This window comes from Ranitomeya variabilis, chromosome 4 (genome assembly GCF_051348905.1).
Source record: "Ranitomeya variabilis isolate aRanVar5 chromosome 4, aRanVar5.hap1, whole genome shotgun sequence".
NCBI lineage: Eukaryota > Metazoa > Chordata > Amphibia > Anura > Dendrobatidae > Ranitomeya > Ranitomeya variabilis.
In genome coordinates this window covers 696,259,166-696,281,289 of record NC_135235.1, presented here as the reverse complement: position 1 = coordinate 696,281,289, position 22,124 = coordinate 696,259,166, and the positions used below count along the sequence as shown (strand labels likewise).

Below are 22,124 nucleotides of genomic sequence, written 5' to 3'. Positions count from 1 at the left end.
ATTTGTCTATTCCATAGAATGATCCGGAATTGCTAGCTGTAAAATATTGTTTTTCTAATATGTGATCCCGGGTATTAGAACCCATGGCTGAATAAAATGATTGTGTCTCGGTAATCAGCAGCCTCCTGCTTTCAGAAATTCAGTTGCATAAAATTTCATATTAAACGCTGTATTTACCCCAAATATTCCAGTCCAAGATGTTATTTAGATTTTAACACAACAGCTGCGAGTCATTAGTGTAATCCGATACTGCCTGGTTGAAAACGCTGAAGAGCCGGACACAGACACGTTGTTTGTTTTCTCTTTAAATACTGGTCAGACTGCTACAGCATTGGCACAGAAGACAACTTTTCTGCGAGCCTGAATAGCTGTTATTTTAAAAGGTAAGTGCTAACTGATTTATTTGCGCCCCGATATTATCATTCATGTACAGTATATATCGGGGCGCTGCAATGTCTAGATAGTTATATTTATCTTTTTTATTATAATTCATGTACAGTATATATTTGCGATAGTCATACACTTTTAAGTTTCCTTCTGCGGTATCACACTGTCATCTAGTGGCCATCTCTTTAACTCCAGTATTTTACAATCTCTCTCTTGCTTAGCAGCAATTATTATTCCCACATTTGTGCCATTATAGAATCTATCAACACCATCACCAAAGCCATTTTTGATGTGAGGGCATTGCCATGTATATATTTATACTTCTGGTTGCCTATTTTTAGTTATACCCTTCAATCAGATATAAGACTGACATGCGGTTCTTCTAAAGAGGCGATGGAGGTCCTATTTCTTCCAACACCCTGTCTTTTAAAGATATGTAATTTTTAAAATAATATGACAATAAAGATATTTTTACTTTTATTTACTAATGTGTCACTTCATACCTTGTTAGGTAATTTTTGTCAGCACTAATTCATATATAGTATATTTGTTATATAGTTAAATCTGTATTTATCGTCGGTATACAGGCTTGTGACGGGGCGTAACTGGGGTGTGTTTCTGGGTGTTAACACTCGGCTTGCTTTCTGACCCGCAGAATAAATACAGCTGTCTGTAGTGTACAGCCACCAGAAGTCAGACGCCGTCTAATCTCTGAGCTATTCGGAAATGTAAGTATATAAGACAGTTTTCTTATTATTCGCAAATGCTTAATTATGTTTTAGAGACGCATAGTTAAATATATTTATTATTGTAACATGATTTGTGTAATACAGTAGTTAATAGCTGTTAATACATCCTAACTAGAGTATTCAGCACGTACTTATTACCTATGTTTGGTTAGTACAATATTTGTGGCGTGAAATTAATATAGACAGTACAAAAATTTACACGGATAATTTATTTTTAGATGGAATCCCAAAATTTTTCGGCTTTTTCAGGCCTACTTGAGGAAACGATATTAGGTATGTTTCAAGCTTTATATAAATGCATCTGTTAGTGTACCATTCTAAGTAAGCGCTGTTATGTATATTATATTTATTTATTTTTATTTATATTTATTTATTTTTATTTATTTATTTTTTATTTTTTATTTTTTTATTTTTTTCTTGTTTAAGATGAACTTGTCAGGAACATCCCGGATGATATTTTTAACATATGCAGCGTGCCTGCTCTGGAGTGCGATACAGCCGGAGCTGAGTATAGTATCGCTGATGAGACTAATGCGTGGGCTTTTGCCCAGGACATTATAGGTGCGTTGTGTGTCTGTGCGTGTGTGTGTGTGTATATATCTTTTAAGTATTTGGACGTGTAATCATATATTAATTCTTTACAGATGGCGACATGAATCTCTTAAGTATTTAAACGTGTAAATATATATTCATTCTTTACAGATGGCGACATGAATCTCTTTTAAGTATTTAGACGTGTAAATATATATTCATTCTCTACAGATGTCGACCTGATTCCAGAACCAGCTACCTCGGAACACAATCAGATGATCGTTGAAGACCTGTCGTACCAGACTCCTACACCGAGAAACAGCCCTGTTTCGAGAGGCCCTAAAAAACCGCGAGGAGCTGCGAGCAAGAAAGGAAAAGGTAGCAATCGTATGAAAATGTGTTTTTGCACAACCGCTCTGAGAAAATCCCCCTCGTCACTACTAAGGCCTATATCTTTATTTATAGCTTGTAAACTGAAGCCTAGAAGGATTTTCACAAAAGAGAATATACACCTGCTAGTGGAGAACCCCGCAGAAGCTCCAGAAGCCGCCACGGCAGTCATCCGCCCCATATCGCTAGCCCGTAAGTGTATGTTTTGATATACGTGCACACTCTCTGTACAGTCAATGATACACGTGCTTCTCCAATGAGATCCTGATCACACACATATCTGACACATATCTGGCACATATCACACACATATCTGACACATATCACACACATATCTGACACATATCTGACACATATCTGACACATCTGGCACATATCTGACACATATCTGACGCATATCTGACACATGTATAATCTTTCCTGCAGCTAAAAGCAAAGTCATGAGAAAAATACCTCCAACACCTCTACAGCCGCTACAGCTCTCCGAGAATGGCGCAGTACCAGTGTGGACAGCAATACAGTCATCTAATGGACCTGTTAGAGCAGCCCCGGTATCGTCGACCTGTGTGGTGCACGGCCTGGGAAACCCTGTGTCTGCGGTCCAGCGTGAAATACCCCATTCAAGTGTTGGGCAGCCATCGACCAGCAGTGTGAATGACCCCTCGCTACTATATCCAGAAGTGGTAGAGGCACCCCGAAAACATAAGCGAAAAACAAAACATATTACAGAGCCAGCAAACACAACCAGTGCCGTGGGTACCACAGCAACGATGCCTCGTGAAGAGCTTGATCGTGAGATTGATCAGCTCGCTGATGGTAAGCAATCAGCCGTGGAACCGATCATTATACGTATGTCACACACTATGCAGCCGCCAGCGGCATATCTAACTGTACCTGCTAACTCCTCTGGCGCTGCCCCCACAGGCGCCTCTAATTTGGGTAGCACATCTCATGCTTGTGTATCTAACTCTGTTAATACTAAGAAACGGTTAAAGAGGGCTTTACCAGCGAGTGTTAAGTTGTGTAAAAAGCAGAGGATTCAAGCGCCATCTACAAAGCTGACGCATGAATCCATCTGTTGGGGGGGTCGCTGAAATGACTGTGTTTCAGGAGCTGTTCACGCGCTACTTACGCTACAAACTCTGGGGCCCCAACATAATGTTTTTTTGTGTTACTTTTGAAAAATTATTATCAACACAAACCCCAACACACGCTAATAAGGCCGAACTATATGCACTCCGGAATCTGCAGCTGGATGGCGAGACAACAGCTGCCGCTAGCCCATTATGACTGAATATGGTCGGTGTCATGATTCCCCAATGGCATGGGAACATCAGAAACACAAATGTCATGATTCTCAATGGCGAGAGAACATAGCCCAGCATATATGAGAACTAGCTCTTGGAAGATGGAAACTATACTGACCATGAACTAAACCTGCCGCACAACTAGAAGTGGCCGGGTAGCATGCCTACGTTTTTTTATCCCTAGATGCCCAGCGCCAGCCGGAGAACTACCTAATCCTAGCAGAGGAAAAGACAGTCCTGGCTCACCTCTAGAGAAATTTTCCCAAAAGGCAGACAGAGGCCCCCACATATATTGGCGGTGATTTTAGATGAAATGACAAACGTAGTATGAAAATAGGTTTAGCAAAAATCGAGGTCCGCTTACTAGATAGCAAGAAGACAGAAAGGGCACTTTCATGGTCAGCAGAAAACCCTATCAAAACACCATCCAGAAATTACTTTAAGACTCTAGCATTAACTCATAACACCAGAGTGGCAATTTCCGCTCACAAGAGCTTTCCAGACACAGTAACGAAACAGCAGCTGTGAACAGGAACAAAATGCAAAAACACAAGGACAAAAGTCCAACTTAGCTGGGAGTTGTCTAGTAGCAGGAACATGCACAGAAAGGCTTCTGATTACATTGTTGACCGGCATGAAACTGACAGAGGAGCAAGGTTATATAGCGACTCCCACATCCTGATAGGAGCAGGTGAACAGAGGGGATGATGCACACAAGTACAATTCCACAAGTGGCCACCGGGGGAGCCCAGAATCCAATTTCACAACAGTACCCCCCCCTCAAGGAGGGGGCACCGAACCCTCACCAGAACCACCAGGGCGATCAGGATGAGCCCTATGAAAGGCACGGACAAGATCGGAGGCATGAACATCAGAGGCAGTGACCCAAGAATTATCCTCCTGACCGTATCCCTTCCATTTGACCAGATACTGGAGTTTCCGTCTGGAAACACGAGAGTCCAAGATCTTTTCCACAACGTACTCCAACTCACCCTCAACCAACACCGGAGCAGGAGGCTCAACGGAAGGCACAGCCGGTACCTCATACCTGCGCAACAATGACCGATGAAAAACATTATGAATCGAAAAGGATGCAGGGAGGTCCAAACGGAAGGACACAGGGTTAAGAATCTCCAATATCTTGTACGGGCCGATGAACCGAGGCTTAAACTTAGGAGAAGAAACCCTCATAGGGACAAAACGAGAAGACAACCACACCAAGTCCCCAACACAAAGCCGAGGACCAACACGACGACGGCGGTTGGCAAAAAGCTGAGTCTTCTCCTGGGACAACTTCAAATTGTCCACCACCTGCCCCCAAATCTGATGCAACCTCTCCACCACAGCATCCACTCCAGGACAATCCGAAGATTCCACTTGACCGGAGGAAAATCGAGGATGAAACCCCGAATTACAGAAAAACGGGGACACCAAGGTGGCAGAGCTGGCCCGATTATTGAGGGCGAACTCCGCCAAAGGCAAAAAAGCAACCCAATCATCCTGATCCGCAGACACAAAACACCTCAAATATGTCTCCAAGGTCTGATTAGTCCGCTCGGTCTGGCCATTAGTCTGAGGATGGAAAGCAGACGAAAAAGACAAATCTATGCCCATCCTAGCACAGAATGCCCGCCAAAATCTAGACACGAATTGGGTCCCTCTGTCAGAAACGATATTCTCCGGAATACCATGCAAACGAACAACATTTTGAAAAAACAGAGGAACCAACTCGGAAGAAGAAGGCAACTTAGGCAAGGGAACCAGATGGACCATCTTAGAGAAACGGTCACACACCACCCAGATGACAGACATCTTATGAGAAACAGGCAGATCCGAAATAAAATCCATCGAGATGTGCGTCCAAGGCCTCTTCGGGATAGGCAAGGGTAACAACAATCCACTAGCCCGAGAACAACAAGGCTTGGCCCGAGCACAAACGTCACAAGACTGCACAAAGCCTCGCACATCTCGTGACAGGGAAGGCCACCAGAAGGACCTTGCCACCAAATCCCTGGTACCAAAGATTCCAGGATGACCTGCCAACGCAGAAGAATGAACCTCAGAGATGACTCTACTGGTCCAATCATCAGGAACAAACAGTCTACCAGGTGGGCAACGATCAGGTCTATCCGCCTGAAACTCCTGCAAGGCCCGCCGCAGGTCTGGAGAAACGGCAGACAATATCACTCCATCTTTAAGGATACCTGTGGGCTCAGAATTACCAGGGGAGTCAGGCTCAAAACTCCTAGAAAGGGCATCCGCCTTAACATTCTTAGAACCCGGTAGGTAAGACACCACAAAATTAAACCGAGAGAAAAACAACGACCAGCGCGCCTGTCTAGGATTCAGGCGCCTGGCAGACTCAAGGTAAATTAAATTTTTGTGGTCAGTCAATACCACCACCTGATGTCTGGCCCCCTCAAGCCAGTGACGCCACTCCTCAAAAGCCCACTTCATGGCCAAAAGCTCCCGATTCCCAATATCATAATTCCGCTCGGCGGGCGAAAATTTACGGGAAAAAAAAGCACAAGGTCTCATCACGGAGCAGTCGGAACTTCTCTGCGACAACACCGCCCCAGCTCCGATTTCAGAAGCGTCGACCTCAACCTGAAAAGGAAGAGCAACATCAGGCTGACGCAACACTGGGGCGGAAGAAAAGCGGCGCTTGAGCTCCCGAAAGGCCTCCACAGCATCAGGGGACCAATCAGCAACATCAGCACCCTTCTTAGTCAAATCAGTCAATGGTTTTACAACATCAGAAAAACCAGCAATAAATCGACGATAAAAGTTAGCAAAGCCCAAAAATTTCTGAAGACTCTTAAGAGAAGAGGGTTGCGTCCAATCACCAATAGCCTGAACCTTGACAGGATCCATCTCGATGGAAGAGGGGGAAAAAATGTATCCCAAGAAGGAAATCTTTTGAACCCCAAAAACACACTTAGAACCCTTCACACACAAGGAATTAGACCGCAAAACCTGAAAAACCCTCCTGACCTGCTGGACATGAGAGTCCCAGTCATCCGAAAAAATCAGAATATCATCCAGATACACAATCATAAATTTGTCCAAATAATCGCGGAAAATGTCATGCATAAAGGACTGGAAGACTGAAGGGGCATTTGAAAGACCAAAAGGCATCACCAAATACTCAAAATGGCCCTCGGGCGTATTAAATGCGGTTTTCCACTCATCCCCCTGCTTGATTCGCACCAAATTATACGCCCCACGGAGATCAATCTTAGAGAACCACTTGGCCCCCTTTATACGAGCAAACAAATCAGTAAGCAGTGGTAACGGATATTGATATTTAACCGTGATTTTATTCAAAAGTCGATAATCAATACACGGCCTCAAAGAGCCGTCTTTCTTAGACACAAAGAAAAAACCGGCTCCTAAGGGAGATGACGAAGGACGAATATGTCCCTTTTCCAAGGACTCCTTTATATATTCTCGCATAGCCGCGTGTTCAGGCACAGACAGATTAAATAAACGACCCTTAGGGTATTTACTACCCGGGATCAAGTCTATGGCACAATCGCACTCCCGGTGCGGAGGTAGTGAACCAACCTTGGGTTCTTCAAAAACGTCACGAAAGTCAGACAAGAATTCAGGAATCTCAGAGGGAATAGATGATGAAATGGAAACCAAAGGTACGTCCCCATGAGTTCCTTTACATCCCCAGCTTAACACAGACATAGCTCTCCAGTCGAGGACTGGGTTATGAGATTGCAGCCATGGCAATCCCAGCACCAAAACATCATGTAGATTATACAGCACCAGAAAGCGAATAACCTCCTGGTGATCCGGATTAACACGCATAGTCACTTGTGTCCAGTATTGTGGTTTATTACTAGCCAATGGGGTGGAGTCAATCCCTTTCAGAGGTATCGGAGCCTCCAATGGCTCCAAATCATACCCACAGCGTTTGGCAAAGGACCAATCCATAAGACTCAAAGCAGCGCCAGAGTCGACATAGGCGTCCGCGGTAATAGATGACAAAGAACAAATCAGGGTCACAGATAGAATAAACTTAGACTGTAAAGTGCTAATTGAAACAGACTTGTCAGGCTTCTTAGTACGCTTAAAGCATGCTGATATAACATGAGTTGAATCACCACAATAGAAGCACAACCCATTTTTTCGTCTAAAATTCTGCCGCTCGCTTCTGGACAGAATTCTATCACATTGCATATTTTCTGGCGTTTTCTCAGTAGACACCGCCAAATGGTGCACAGGTTGCGCTCCCGCAGACGCCTATCGATCTGAATAGCCATCGTCATGGACTCATTCAGACTCGCAGGCACAGGGAACCCCACCATAACATCCTTAATGGCATCAGAGAGACCTTCTCTGAAAATCGCCGCCAGGGCGCACTCATTCCACTGAGTAAGCACAGACCATTTGCGGAATTTTTGGCAGTATATTTCAGCTTCATCTTGCCCCTGAGACAAGGACATCAAGGCCTTTTCCGCCTGAAGCTCTAAATGAGGTTCCTCATAAAGCAACCCCAAGGCCAGAAAAAACGCATCCACATTGAGCAACGCAGGATCCCCTGGTGCCAATGCAAAAGCCCAGTCTTGAGGGTCGCCCCGGAGCAAGGAAATTACAATCCTGACCTGCTGTGCAGGGTCTCCGGCAGAGCGAGACTTCAGGGACAAAAACAATTTGCAATTATTTTTAAAATTTTGAAAGTGAGATCTATTCCCCGAGAAGAATTCAGGCAAAGGAATTCTAGGCTCAGACATAGGTGCATGAACAACAAAATCTTGCAAATTTTGTACCTTTGTGGCGAGATTATTCAAACCTGTAGCTACACTCTGAAGATCCATTTGAAACAGGTGAACACAGAGCCATTCAAGGATAAGAAGGAGAGAAAGAGAGGAAGGCTGCAGTATAGGCAGACTAGCAAGTGATTCAATTAAGAGCACACTCAGAACTAGAGGAAAAAAAAAAAAAAAAAAAATTGTAGCAGACTTCTTTTTTCTCTCCTTTCTCAGCCAGTAATTTAACCCTTTTTTTTTGGGCCGGTCAAACTGTCATGATTCTCAATGGCGAGAGAACATAGCCCAGCATATATGAGAACTAGCTCTTGGAAGATGGAAACTATACTGACCATGAACTAAACCTGCCGCACAACTAGAAGTGGCCGGGTAGCATGCCTACGTTTTTTTATCCCTAGATGCCCAGCGCCAGCCGGAGAACTACCTAATCCTAGCAGAGGAAAAGACAGTCCTGGCTCACCTCTAGAGAAATTTTCCCAAAAGGCAGACAGAGGCCCCCACATATATTGGCGGTGATTTTAGATGAAATGACAAACGTAGTATGAAAATAGGTTTAGCAAAAATCGAGGTCCGCTTACTAGATAGCAAGAAGACAGAAAGGGCACTTTCATGGTCAGCAGAAAACCCTATCAAAACACCATCCAGAAATTACTTTAAGACTCTAGCATTAACTCATAACACCAGAGTGGCAATTTCCGCTCACAAGAGCTTTCCAGACACAGTAACGAAACAGCAGCTGTGAACAGGAACAAAATGCAAAAACACAAGGACAAAAGTCCAACTTAGCTGGGAGTTGTCTAGTAGCAGGAACATGCACAGAAAGGCTTCTGATTACATTGTTGACCGGCATGAAACTGACAGAGGAGCAAGGTTATATAGCGACTCCCACATCCTGATAGGAGCAGGTGAACAGAGGGGATGATGCACACAAGTACAATTCCACAAGTGGCCACCGGGGGAGCCCAGAATCCAATTTCACAACACACAAAATAACAGACTAGCCCTCGGGTGATGGAAACTCAAGCTGACCGTGACCTAAATCTACCACACAACTAACAGTAGCCAGGAAGCATTCCTACGGCTGCCTAGATGCCATGCGCCAGCCGGAGAACTAACTACGCCTGGAAGAGGAAGGAACAGACCTGGCTTACCTCTAGTGAAATTCCCCAAAGATGATAGTAGCCCCCACATATATTAACGGTGAGTTCAGAGGAAACGACATACACAGTATGAAGGTAGATTTAGCAAAGCGAGGTCCACTTACTAGATAGAGGAAGGATACAAAAGAGGACTTCACGGTCAGCTGAAAAACCCTTTCAAAAACCCATCCTGAAATTACTTTAAGACTCCTGTGTCAACTCATGACACAGGAGTGGCAATTTCAGTCCACAAGAGCTTCCAGTAACAGGAAATGACAAACTGTAAACTGGACAAAAAATACAAAACAAAAAGGACAAGAGTCCACTTAGCTGATCAGCAGACTGGTAGCAGGAACATGCAACTGAAAGACTCAGGTTACAATGATGACCGGCAAGGAAGTGACTGGAGAGCAAGGCTAAATAGGGAACTCCCAAAACTGATGGAAGCAGGTGAGCTGAGGCAGAAAAGAACACACAAGTCTCCAGTACCACCAGCCACCACTGGGGGAGCCCAAAAAGCGGATCACAACAGGTCGGCCACGGTATGCATAAATCACCTAAATCAACAACACCCAGCTATAATAGGGCTAGAGTTATAAAGAGGGCTCTAAAATTGTTGGTCAGCGCCAGACGCTCGCTATGCGCTAGGAGGCGTCGTGGCGGCATGTGTCCTGCAATACCGCTACAGACGCCACAGTTGCAGCCACATGCGTCAGACCCGCATTCACATAGCCGAGACCACTCTGCAGATGCCATGCATACATCTACACAAAATTCACAAGCCTCAGACGTTGACACAGCCGCTGATGGTGATGTGTTGTACAACGATCATACAGTATTTTTACAACGCATCTATCATCATCATAGGCCTCTCCGCAATTTCAACGGGCATTGTTGTGAATTAGACTTTTTGGCTCCCTCTTGTGGTCACTAGTGATATGACTCTGGGATTGTCTTTTTTCTGTTTGGCATTCACCTGGGCCGTTAGTCCAGGGGTGTAGCTATATTAACTTCCTGGATCCTTAGTCCAGTGCCTGGCATCATTGTAATCAGAGCCTTCTGTTTGCTCCTGTCCGCTGGTCCTGGATTTTGCAAATTTAAGCTAAGTCTTGCATCTTGGTTATTTTGGTTATTTGCTTTGCTTCTATTTTTGTCCAGCTTGTACTAAATGTGATTTCTGACCTTGCTGGAAGCTCTAGGGGTGCTGGTGTTCTCCCCCCGGCCGTTAGACGGTTCGGGGGTTCTTGAATATCCAGCGTGGATATTTTAATAGGGTTTTTGCTGACCATATAAGTCATCTTACTATATTCTGCTATTAGCTAGTGGGCCTCTCTTTGCTAAATACCTAGCTCATTCTTATGTTTGTCTTTTCCTCTTACCTCACCGTTATTATTTGTTGGGGGCTTGTATCCAACTTTTTGGGGTCTTTTCTCTGGAGGCAAGAGAGGTCTTTCTTTTCCCTTCTAGGGTTAGTTAGTTCTCCGGCTGGCGCGAGACGTCTAGAACCAACGTAGGCACGTTCCCCGGCTACTGTTTAGTTGTGGTGCTAGGCTTAGATATATAGTCAGCCCAGTTACCACTGCCCTATGAGCTGGTTTTTAATGTTTGCAGACTTGGTATTTAATTCTGAGACCCTCTGCCATTGGGGTCATAACAGTATGCCAGGCCAACATTGAATGTTTAATGCATTGCAGAAGTGGGATAATAAGAAAGGAAATTCTGAGTTTTTTTTTTTTTTTTTCTTTCCTCTCTTCCTCCCCTTTACCTCTGAGTGGCTTGAGCTTGCTGCAGACATGAATGTCCAGACCTTGATTACCAATGTAGACCAGCTTGCTGCTCGTGTGCAAGGCATTCAAGATTTTGTTACCAGGAGTCCTATGTCTGAACCTAAAATACCTATTCCTGAACTGTTTTCTGGAGACCGATTTAAGTTTAGGAATTTCAGGAATAATTGTAAATTGTTTCTATCTCTGAGACCCCGTTCATCTGGAGACTCAGCTCAGCAAGTTAAAATTGTTATCTCTTTTTTACGGGGCGACCCTCAGGATTGGGCCTTCTCGCTAGCGCCAGGAGATCCGGCATTGGCAAATATTGATGCGTTTTTTCTGGCGCTCGGATTGCTTTACGAGGAACCCAATCTTGAGGTTCAGGCAGAAAAAGCCTTGCTGGCTATTTCTCAGGGCCAGGATGAAGCTGAAGTGTATTGCCAAAAATTTCGGAAGTGGTCTGTGCTTACTCAGTGGAATGAGTGTGCTCTGGCCGCAAATTTCAGAAATGGCCTTTCTGAAGCTATTAAGAATGTGATGGTGGGTTTCCCCATTCCTACAAGTCTGAATGATTCCATGGTGCTGGCTATTCAAATTGACCGGCGTTTGCGGGAGCGCAAAACCGCTAATCCTCGGGTGGTGTTGTCTGAACAAGCACCTGATTTGATGCAATGTGATAGAATTCAGACCAGAAATGAGCAGAAAAATCATAGACGTCTGAATGGGTTGTGTTTTTACTGTGGTGATTCTACACATGTTATATCAGCATGCTCTAAACGCCTAACAAGGGTTGTTAGTCCTGTCGCCATTGGTAATTTGCAACCTAAATTTATTTTGTCTGTGACCTTAAGTTGCTCATTGTCCTCTTACCCTGTTATGGCGTTTGTGGATTCAGGTGCTGCCCTGAGTCTTATGGATCTGTCATTCGCCAAGCGCTGTGGTTTTGTTCTTGAGCCGTTGGTAAATCCTATCCCTCTGAGGGGTATTGATGCTACACCATTGGCGGAAAATAAACCGCAGTTTTGGACACAGGTTACCATGTGCATGACTCCTGAGCATCGGGAGGTGATTCGTTTTCTTGTTCTACATAAAATGCATGATTTGGTCGTTTTGGGTTTGCCATGGTTACAGACTCATAATCCAGTCTTGGATTGGAGGGCAATGTCTGTGTCAAGTTGGGGCTGTCAGGGTATTCATGGTGATTCCCCCCCGGTGTCTATTGCTTCCTCTACTCCTTCGGAAGTCCCTGAGTATTTGTCTGATTATCAGGATGTGTTCAGCGAGTCCAGGTCCAGTGCCTTGCCTCCTCATAGGGACTGTGACTGTGCCATAGATTTGATTCCAGGTAGCAAATTTCCTAAGGGAAGACTATTTAATCTGTCTGTACCTGAGCACACCGCAATGCATTCGTATATCAAGGAATCTCTGGAGAAGGGGCATATCCGTCCATCCTCTTCCCCTCTTGGTGCGGGATTCTTTTTTGTGGCCAAGAAGGACGGATCTTTGAGACCTTGTATTGACTATCGGCTTTTGAATAAAATCACTGTTAAATTTCAGTATCCTTTGCCTCTGTTGTCAGACTTGTTTGCCCGGATTAAAGGTGCCAAGTGGTTCACCAAGATAGATCTTCGTGGTGCGTACAACCTTGTGCGCATTAAGCGAGGAGATGAATGGAAAACCGTGTTTAATACGCCCGAAGGTCACTTTGAGTACTTGGTGATGCCTTTTGGGCTCTCTAATGCTCCTTCAGTGTTTCAGTCCTTTATGCATGATATTTTCCGGAAGTATCTGGATAAATTTATGATCGTTTATCTGGACGATATTCTGTTTTTTTCTGACGACTGGGACTCGCATGTAGAGCAGGTCAGGATGGTGTTTCAGGTTTTACGTGAGAATGCTTTGTTTGTTAAGGGCTCAAAGTGTCTCTTTGGAGTACAGAAGGTTCCCTTTTGGGGGTTTATTTTTTCCCCTTCTGCTGTGGAGATGGACCCAGTCAAGGTCCGAGCTATTCATGATTGGACTCAGCCTACGTCAGTTAAGAGTCTTCAGAAGTTCTTGGGTTTTGCTAACTTTTACCGTCGTTTTATTGCTAATTTTTCTAGCATTGTTAAACCTTTGACGGATATGACCAAGAAAGGTTCTGATGTTGCTAACTGGGCTCCTGCAGCCGTGGAGGCTTTCCAGGAGTTGAAGCGCCGGTTTACTTCGGCGCCAGTTTTGTGCCAGCCTGATGTCTCACTTCCCTTTCAGGTTGAAGTGGATGCTTCTGAGATTGGGGCAGGGGCCGTTTTGTCGCAGAGAGGCCCTGGTTGCTCTGCTATGAGACCTTGTGCCTTTTTCTCTAGGAAGTTTTCGCCTGCTGAGCGGAATTATGATGTTGGCAATCGGGAGTTGCTGGCCATGAAGTGGGCATTTGAGGAGTGGCGTCATTGGCTCGAGGGTGCTAAGCATCGTGTGGTGGTCTTGACTGATCACAAGAATCTGATGTATCTCGAGTCTGCTAAACGCCTGAATCCTAGACAGGCCCGTTGGTCATTGTTTTTCTCCCGTTTTGACTTTGTGGTCTCTTATTTACCAGGTTCTAAGAATGTGAAGGCTGATGCTCTTTCAAGGAGCTTTGTGCCTGACTCTCCGGGAGTCGCAGAGCCAGTTGGGATTCTTAAAGAGGGAGTTATCTGGTCAGCCATTTCTCCGGATTTGCGACGTGTGTTGCAGAGATTTCAGGCTGGTAGACCTGACTCTTGTCCACCTGACAGACTGTTTGTTCCTGATAAGTGGACTAGCAGAGTCATTTCCGAGGTTCATTCCTCGGTGTTGGCAGGGCATCCGGGAATTTTTGGCACCAGAGATCTGGTGGCTAGGTCCTTTTGGTGGCCTTCTTTGTCACGGGATGTGCGGTCGTTTGTGCAGTCCTATGGGACTTGTGCTCGAGCTAAGCCTTGCTGTTCTCGTGCCAGCGGGTTGCTCTTGCCCTTGCCTGTCCCGAAGAGGCCTTGGACACACATTTTCATGGATTTCATTTCAGATCTCCCGGTGTCTCAGGGCATGTCTGTCATCTGGGTGGTATGTGATCGCTTTTCTAAGATGGTCCATTTGGTACCTTTGCCTAAGCTGCCTTCCTCTTCCGATCTGGTTCCTGTGTTCTTTCAGAATGTGGTTCGTTTACACGGCATTCCTGAGAATATTGTGTCTGACAGAGGATCCCAGTTTGTTTCCAGGTTCTGGCGATCCTTTTGTGCTAGGATGGGCATTGATTTGTCGTTTTCGTCTGCCTTTCATCCTCAGACTAATGGACAAATGGAGCGAACTAATCAGACTCTGGAGGCTTATTTGAGGTGTTTTGTTTCTGCGGATCAGGATGATTGGGTGACCTTCTTGCCGTTGGCTGAATTTGCCCTTAATAATCGGGCTAGTTCCGCTACATTGGTTTCGCCATTTTTCTGCAACTCTGGTTTCCATCCTCGTTTTTCCTCGGGACATGTGGAGCCTTCTGACTGTCCTGGAGTAGATTCTGTGGTGGATAGGTTGCAGCGGATCTGGAATCATGTGGTGGACAACTTAAAGTTGTCACAGGAGAAGGCTCAGCGTTTTGCCAACCGCCGCCGCGGTGTGGGTCCCCGACTTCGTGTTGGGGATTTGGTATGGCTGTCTTCTCGATTTGTTCCTATGAAGGTCTCCTCTCCTAAATTTAAGCCTCGCTTCATCGGTTCTTACAAGATATTGGAAATCCTTAATCCTGTGTCCTTTCGCTTGGATCTTCCGGTGTCATTTGCCATTCACAACGTGTTCCATAGGTCTTTGTTGCGGCGGTACGTTGTACCTGTGGTTCCTTCTGTTGAGCCTCCTGCTCCGGTGTTGGTTGAGGGCGAGTTGGAGTACGTGGTGGAGAAGATCTTGGATTCTCGTCTCTCCAGGCGGAGGCTTCAGTATCTGGTCAAGTGGAAGGGCTATGGTCAGGAGGATAATTCCTGGGTGGTTGCCTCTGATGTGCATGCGGCCGATTTAGTTCGTGCCTTTCACGCTGCTCATCCTGATCGCCCTGGTGGTCTTGGTGAGGGTTCGGTGACCCCTCCTTAAGGGGGGGGTACTGTTGTGAATTAGACTTTTTGGCTCCCTCTTGTGGTCACTAGTGATATGACTCTGGGATTGTCTTTTTTCTGTTTGGCATTCACCTGGGCCGTTAGTCCAGGGGTGTAGCTATATTAACTTCCTGGATCCTTAGTCCAGTGCCTGGCATCGTTGTAATCAGAGCCTTCTGTTTGCTCCTGTCCGCTGGTCCTGGATTTTGCAAATTTAAGCTAAGTCTTGCATCTTGGTTATTTTGGTTATTTGCTTTGCTTCTATTTTTGTCCAGCTTGTACTAAATGTGATTTCTGACCTTGCTGGAAGCTCTAGGGGTGCTGGTGTTCTCCCCCCGGCCGTTAGACGGTTCGGGGGTTCTTGAATATCCAGCGTGGATATTTTAATAGGGTTTTTGCTGACCATATACAGTGGGGCAAAAAAGTATTTAGTCATTCAGCAATAGTGCAAGTTCCACCACTTAAAAAGATGAGAGGCGTCTGTAATTTACATCATAGGTAGACCTCAACTATGGGAGACAAACTGAGAAAAAAAAATCCAGAAAATCACATTGTCTGTTTTTTTATCATTTTATTTGCATATTATGGTGGAAAATAAGTATTTGGTCAGAAACAAAATTTCATCTCAATACTTTGTAATATATCCTTTGTTGGCAATGACAGAGGTCAAACGTTTCCTGTAAGTCTTCACAAGGTTGCCACACACTGTTGTTGGTATGTTGGCCCATTCCTCCATGCAGATCTCCTCTAGAGCAGTGATGTTTTTGGCTTTTCGCTTGGCAACACGGACTTTCAACTCCCTCCAAAGGTTTTCTATAGGGTTGAGATCTGGAGACTGGCTAGGCCACTCCAGGACCTTGAAATGCTTCTTACGAAGCCACTCCTTCGTTGCCCTGGCGGTGTGCTTTGGATCATTGTCATGTTGAAAGACCCAGCCACGTTTCATCTTCAGTGCCCTTGCTGATGGAAGGAGGTTTGCACTCAAAATCTCACGATACATGGCCCCATTCATTCTTTCATGTACCCAGATCAGTTGTCCTGGCCCCTTTGCAGAGAAACAGCCCCAAAGCATGATGTTTCCACCACCATGCTTTACAGTAGGTATGGTGTTTGATGGATGCAACTCAGTATTCTTTTTCCTCCAAACACGACAAGTTGTGTTTCTACCAAACAGTTCCAGTTTGGTTTCATCAGACCATAGGACATTCTCCCAAAACTCCTCTGGATCATCCAAATGCTCTCTAGCAAACTTCAGACGGGCCCGGACATGTACTGGCTTAAGCAGTGGGACACGTCTGGCACTGCAGGATCTGAGTCCATGGTGGCGTAGTGTGTTACTTATGGTAGGCCTTGTTACATTGGTCCCAGCTCTCTGCAGTTCATTCACTAGGTCCCCCCGCGTGGTTCTGGGATTTTTGCTCACCGTTCTTGTGATCATTCTGACCCCACGGGGTGGGATTTTGCGTGGAGCCCCAGATGGAGGGAGATTATCAGTGGTCTTGTATGTCTTCCATTTTCTAATTATTGCTCCCACTGTTGATTTCTTCACTCCAAGCTGGTTGGCTATTGCAGATTCAGTCTTCCCAGCCTGGTGCAGGGCTACAATTTTGTTTCTGGTGTCCTTTGACAGCTCTTTGGTCTTCACCATAGTGGAGTTTGGAGTCAGACTGTTTGAGGGTGTGCACAGGTGTCTTTTTATACTGATAACAAGTTTAAACAGGTGCCATTACTACAGGTAATGAGTGGAGGAAAGAGGAGACTCTTAAAGAAGAAGTTACAGGTCTGTGAGAGCCAGAAATCTTGATTGTTTGTTTCTGACCAAATACTTATTTTCCACCATAATATGCAAATAAAATGATAAAAAAACAGACAATGTGATTTTCTGGATTTTTATTTCTCAGTTTGTCTCCCATAGTTAAGGTCTAACTATGATGTAAATTACAGACGCCTCTCATCTTTTTAAGTGGTGGAACTTGCACTATTGCTGACTGACTAAATACTTTTTTGCCCCACTGTAAGTCATCTTACTATATTCTGCTATTAGCTAGTGGGCCTCTCTTTGCTAAATACCTAGCTCATTCTTATGTTTGTCTTTTCCTCTTACCTCACCGTTATTATTTGTTGGGGGCTTGTATCCAACTTTTTGGGGTCTTTTCTCTGGAGGCAAGAGAGGTCTTTCTTTTCCCTTCTAGGGTTAGTTAGTTCTCCGGCTGGCGCGAGACGTCTAGAACCAACGTAGGCACGTTCCCCGGCTACTGTTTAGTTGTGGTGCTAGGCTTAGATATATGGTCAGCCCAGTTACCACTGCCCTATGAGCTGTTTTTTAATGTTTGCAGACTTGGTATATAATTCTGAGACCCTCTGCCATTGGGGTCATAACAGGGCATATACATACAAATCATTTTAGATTTGTAAATTTGGAGCGTGTACAATCATTTGTAGAGGGTGTGAATATTGTTCATGACGGCATTCAGTCATTACTGGATAGAATCATCAGGGACATTGAACCTGGTGACTTTGTACAGTTAAGGCTTGAAGGTGGCGATACTCTAGACCCTATTTTCGCTACAAAACAGACCAGGGAAGATTTTAATTCCGAATCTTTTTTAAATGCTGTTGCCCGTACATTTCAAAATAATGCTGAATGCATAGCAACCAATTCGCTAAGGCTAGTCGTCACCATCATTAAAAACCGACGCGGTGGTGTAAAACAAAGGCGCTTGAAATCTATAGCGAGCAGTCAAAATCATTAAACAAAAGAGGCAGTGGCTGTATGATTTTAACAATTACACGACAAATCTGTGTTTGTCTGCTAGCGTGTGCGCCCTGATGGCCGACACGGATCTTGCTGATGGCGATTTACTGAGCCGCTCTAAAAACATACACACAGCACTGGCCATCCCTGATGGTCAGTTAGTGAGCTTTAGCGACATTCCAGCATTTGAAAAATATTTGGGGGTCACCATTAAAGTACTGTACTATAGCCAGGGTGATTGGCGCTACTTTCAGAGTGGCAATACAGCTAATGGTAAAACCGTATTCATATTGTTCCATGATCACCACTACTACGGTATCAAAAATATGAAGGGTTTTATCGGTGCTGATTACTTTTGCGAACGCTGCAATTCTGTGTTTCATCACAAGAGCAATCATTCCTGTCAGTATTTTTGTAAATCCTGTCAGAGAGATGATTGTGTAGAAGCCACTGGCGAGCAACAGCCCAGGTGCCCTATTTGCAGGACTTATTGCCGATCGAGCAAGTGCTTAGATTATCACACACAATTGGGTGTAGCCGACTTAACATTCTGCAGGCTTAAAACATTTTGTGATAAATGCAACCGTTTTGTTTTCAGAAATAGCGAGACTGAGCATAAATGTAAAGGTTTGCGCTGCCCTGTATGTCGCGGCCGTATAAATAAATTTGATGTTCATCTTTTTTACATGCGGCGGTATGTAGCACAGGATGAGATGGATTGTTATATCTTTTATGATTTTGAATGTATGCAGGAGACAGGCATACACATTCCGAATTACATTTATGCTACTACGCTGTATGGTCACCCCTACTGGGAGTTTGAGGGTGATACCTGTACACATGACTTTGTACAGTTCTTTGCAAGCGGTAAATTTTCAGATCACACATTTATTGCCCACAATGGTGGTAGATACGACTCATACTTTATTGTTAAGGAACTGATTTCTAAAAAACTACAGGTAAAGTTGATAACCCGAGGCGGCCGCCTCTTGTGTGTGACGCTACTCGATCTGTTTATAAGGTTCATAGACTCTCTAAATTTTATCCCCATGAAACTCAGTAAATTACCACAGGCCATGGGTTTTTCAGGAGGCAAAGGGCATTTTCCACACTTTTTTAATACCAGAGAAAACCAAAACTATGTAGGCCCCATACCTGATGTAAAATTTTATGGGACGGAGTACGTGTCACCTGGTGAGAAGGTAGAGTTCCTGGAGTGGTATGCGACACAGGTAAATACAGGTTTTGACTTCAAGGCTGAGCTAAAATTTTATTGCAAACAAGATGTTGAAATTCTGAGACACGCCTGCGAGATCTATAGAGAGCGTATTATGCAGATGACACAGAAAAATGTCAAAAAATACTGTAAGCGTCAAAGGCAAATGATTGTAGTGAGCAGATGTGTTGATCCTTTTCAGCTCATCACTCTGGTCTCAGTGTGTATGGCAATGTACAGGTTTAAATTTCTTCCAAAAAAGACCATCAGCATTTTGCCTGGTGATAATTATCACAAGGCAAAAAAGCGCTACTCGTCACCGGCTATACAGTGGCTCATGTATGTAGCACAAACCGAGAACATCGACATCCGCCACGCATTGAGAGGCGGTGAAAAACGAGTCGGGAAATATTTTCTAGATGGTTATGCCTATGTTAGCGGCCAACACATAGCATTTTAATTTCAAGGGTGTTTTTACCACGGGTGTCCCGTGTGCTATAATGAAAATGACACGAATAAGGTCACAAAGACGTCCTACGGTCAGTTATATTACACCTTTTTAGCTAAAAAACGCTACTTACAGGCCTGCGGCTACACAATAAGAGTGATGTGGGAGCATGAGTGGAATGAAATGGTTGAAAATGATTCTAACCTTCAATCATTTCTCCACCAGATGGAATTCCCCGTTCCTTTAGACCCCCGTGATGCGCTTTATGGCGGCCGAACTAACGCCATTAAGCTCTATCACCAGCTGGCAGAAGGGGAGACTTTACATTACTACGATTTCACCAGTCTGTACCCCTTTGTAAACAAAACTAAAACATACCCTGTAGGTCATCCAGACATCATCTATGACAATTTTGGATTTATTAAAAAATACTTTGGCATTGCTAAAGTCAAGGTCTACCCACCGAGAGATTTATTTTTTCCAGTTCTACCGGTAAAACTCAACAAAAAATTAATGTTTCCCCTATGCTACACATGCGCTGTAAATTCCCAGGCAGATATTTGTGCGCATAGTGATGAAGAGCGTGCATTGTCAGGCACCTGGTGCACTATAGAGCTCGAGATGGCGATAGAAAAAGGGTATCGGATCGCCCACATCTATGAAATATGGCATTTTCCTAAAACCACTGATGATCTGTTTGCACCCTACATTAAATTACATTGAGGGAGAAGCAGGAAGCCTCTGGTTACCCTAGCTGGTGCACTGATGAGGTCAAGAAAAGTACATTGACTCCTTTCTTGAAAAAGAAGGTGTGCAATTACGACCTGAAAATATAGCTGTCAACCCTGCTAAGAGACAGATCTCCAAGCTTTTCTTAAATTCTTTATGGGGGAAGTTTGCTCAGAGATCTAATCTATCATGTACCAGCATTGTTAGGGATCCAGATGATCTTTTTAAGTATTTGTTCCTGCCTTACTATGACATCTCGATGTTACATTTCCTTGATGATGACACCGCAACCATTAACTGGAAATACGCAAAAGGTCACCACACTGTCAACAAAAACACAAACATTTTTATAGCGTGTTTTACAACAGCGTATGCCCGGCTAGAGCTCTATTCGCTGCTGGACCGGTTGCAGGAGAGGTGCCTTTATCACGACACAGATTCAGTTATTTTTGTACAGAGAGATGGTGAGTGGCAGCCGCCTTTAGGCGATTACCTGGGGGAGCTGACCAGTGAAATACCCGATGGTACACACATCACAGAATTTGTATCCGCGGGCCCCAAAACTTACGGGTACAAACTCAACACGGGTAAAACTGTCTTAAAAGTTAAGGGTATAACACTAAATGTTGGTAACTCTCAATCTATTAATTTCAACAGTCTGAAGATCTAGTTCTGGACTACCCGAGCAATTCTGACACAGATACACAGAAATGTATTGTCGTACAACAGCCGTCCATTGTAAGAAATAAAAAGTACTGGGAGATTGAAACGAGGCCGTTACGCAAAACACAAAAGTGCGTTTATACAAAGCGGCGACTAATTGACGGTTTCACAACCCTGCCTTTTGGGTATTAGCAGAGTATTGTGCTGATGGATACACGCTTGCAACACCCATTCTCATGCATTCTAGCAGGACCATCTAATTCTGGAAAGAGCTATTTTGTAAAACAACTGCTGTATAATATTGAAACAAATTTTTCTCAGAAACCTGATAATATTGTTTGGTTTTATTCGTGTTGGCAAAAACTATATGATGAAATCTCTCTCTCTTTTCCCCACGCCAGATTTGTGGAGGGTCTGCCGAATACATTCGTAGATGATGAATTATTCCCGCCGGAGAAGGTGAATTTGGCTATTGTTGATGATCTCATGGAGAGTGCTAGTGAAAATTGTGAGATAGAAAAAGCCTTTACCAAGTATGTGCACCACAGAAATCTCAGCATTTTCTACCTGGTACAAAACATATTTTGCCAGGGTAAGAAAAGCCGTACGATAAATTTAAACACAAAATACATGGTGCTTTTTAATAACCCCTGAGATAAATTACAAATTTTAACTCTAGCTCGCCAGATGTATCCCGGAAAAACACGTTTTTTCCTAGAAGCTTTTGAGAATGCCACGCGGGAACCTTATGGGTATTTGCTTGAAGATTTGAGAGCTAATACCCCTGAGGAACTTCGCTTAAGGACCGGCTTGTTTCCACCAGCGTTGCCTGCTGTTTATGTTCAAAAGAAAAACACTTCTAAAAAGTGAATTTTACCCAGGTATCAGACATTCTACGCTGTGTGCGTTGTGCTGTAAAGATGTCTGAGAGACTCCGGCGTAACTGGGCTCTCTTAAAAACTCTGGTGAAGGCAACCCCGGCTGTCCGAAAGTCTATTTTGCGCAATGCAAGCAATGATTTAATTACAGCCATAGGCGAGATTGCTTTAAACATCTTAAAAGGCAGGATTCCGCTGAAAGAGTGTCAAAAAGGCATATTAAAGAAGTGGCGTAAAGCTATAAGAACCCTGAGCGACAGATCTCAGCCCATAAAGAAAAAGAAGCGGCTACTAAAGCAGGCCGGC

General features: G+C 44.3%; 1 long non-coding RNA gene across 1 annotated transcript; it reads left to right on the top strand.

The window, feature by feature from the left end:
* Positions 1–2,018: 2,018 nt before the first annotated feature.
* LOC143769310 (uncharacterized) lies at positions 2,019–21,652 on the top strand. The gene is made up of 3 exons (XR_013214339.1): positions 2,019–2,249; positions 2,484–2,873; positions 21,342–21,652. It is a non-coding gene; the product is annotated as an uncharacterized LOC143769310 (long non-coding RNA).
* Positions 21,653–22,124: the final 472 nt, after the last annotated feature.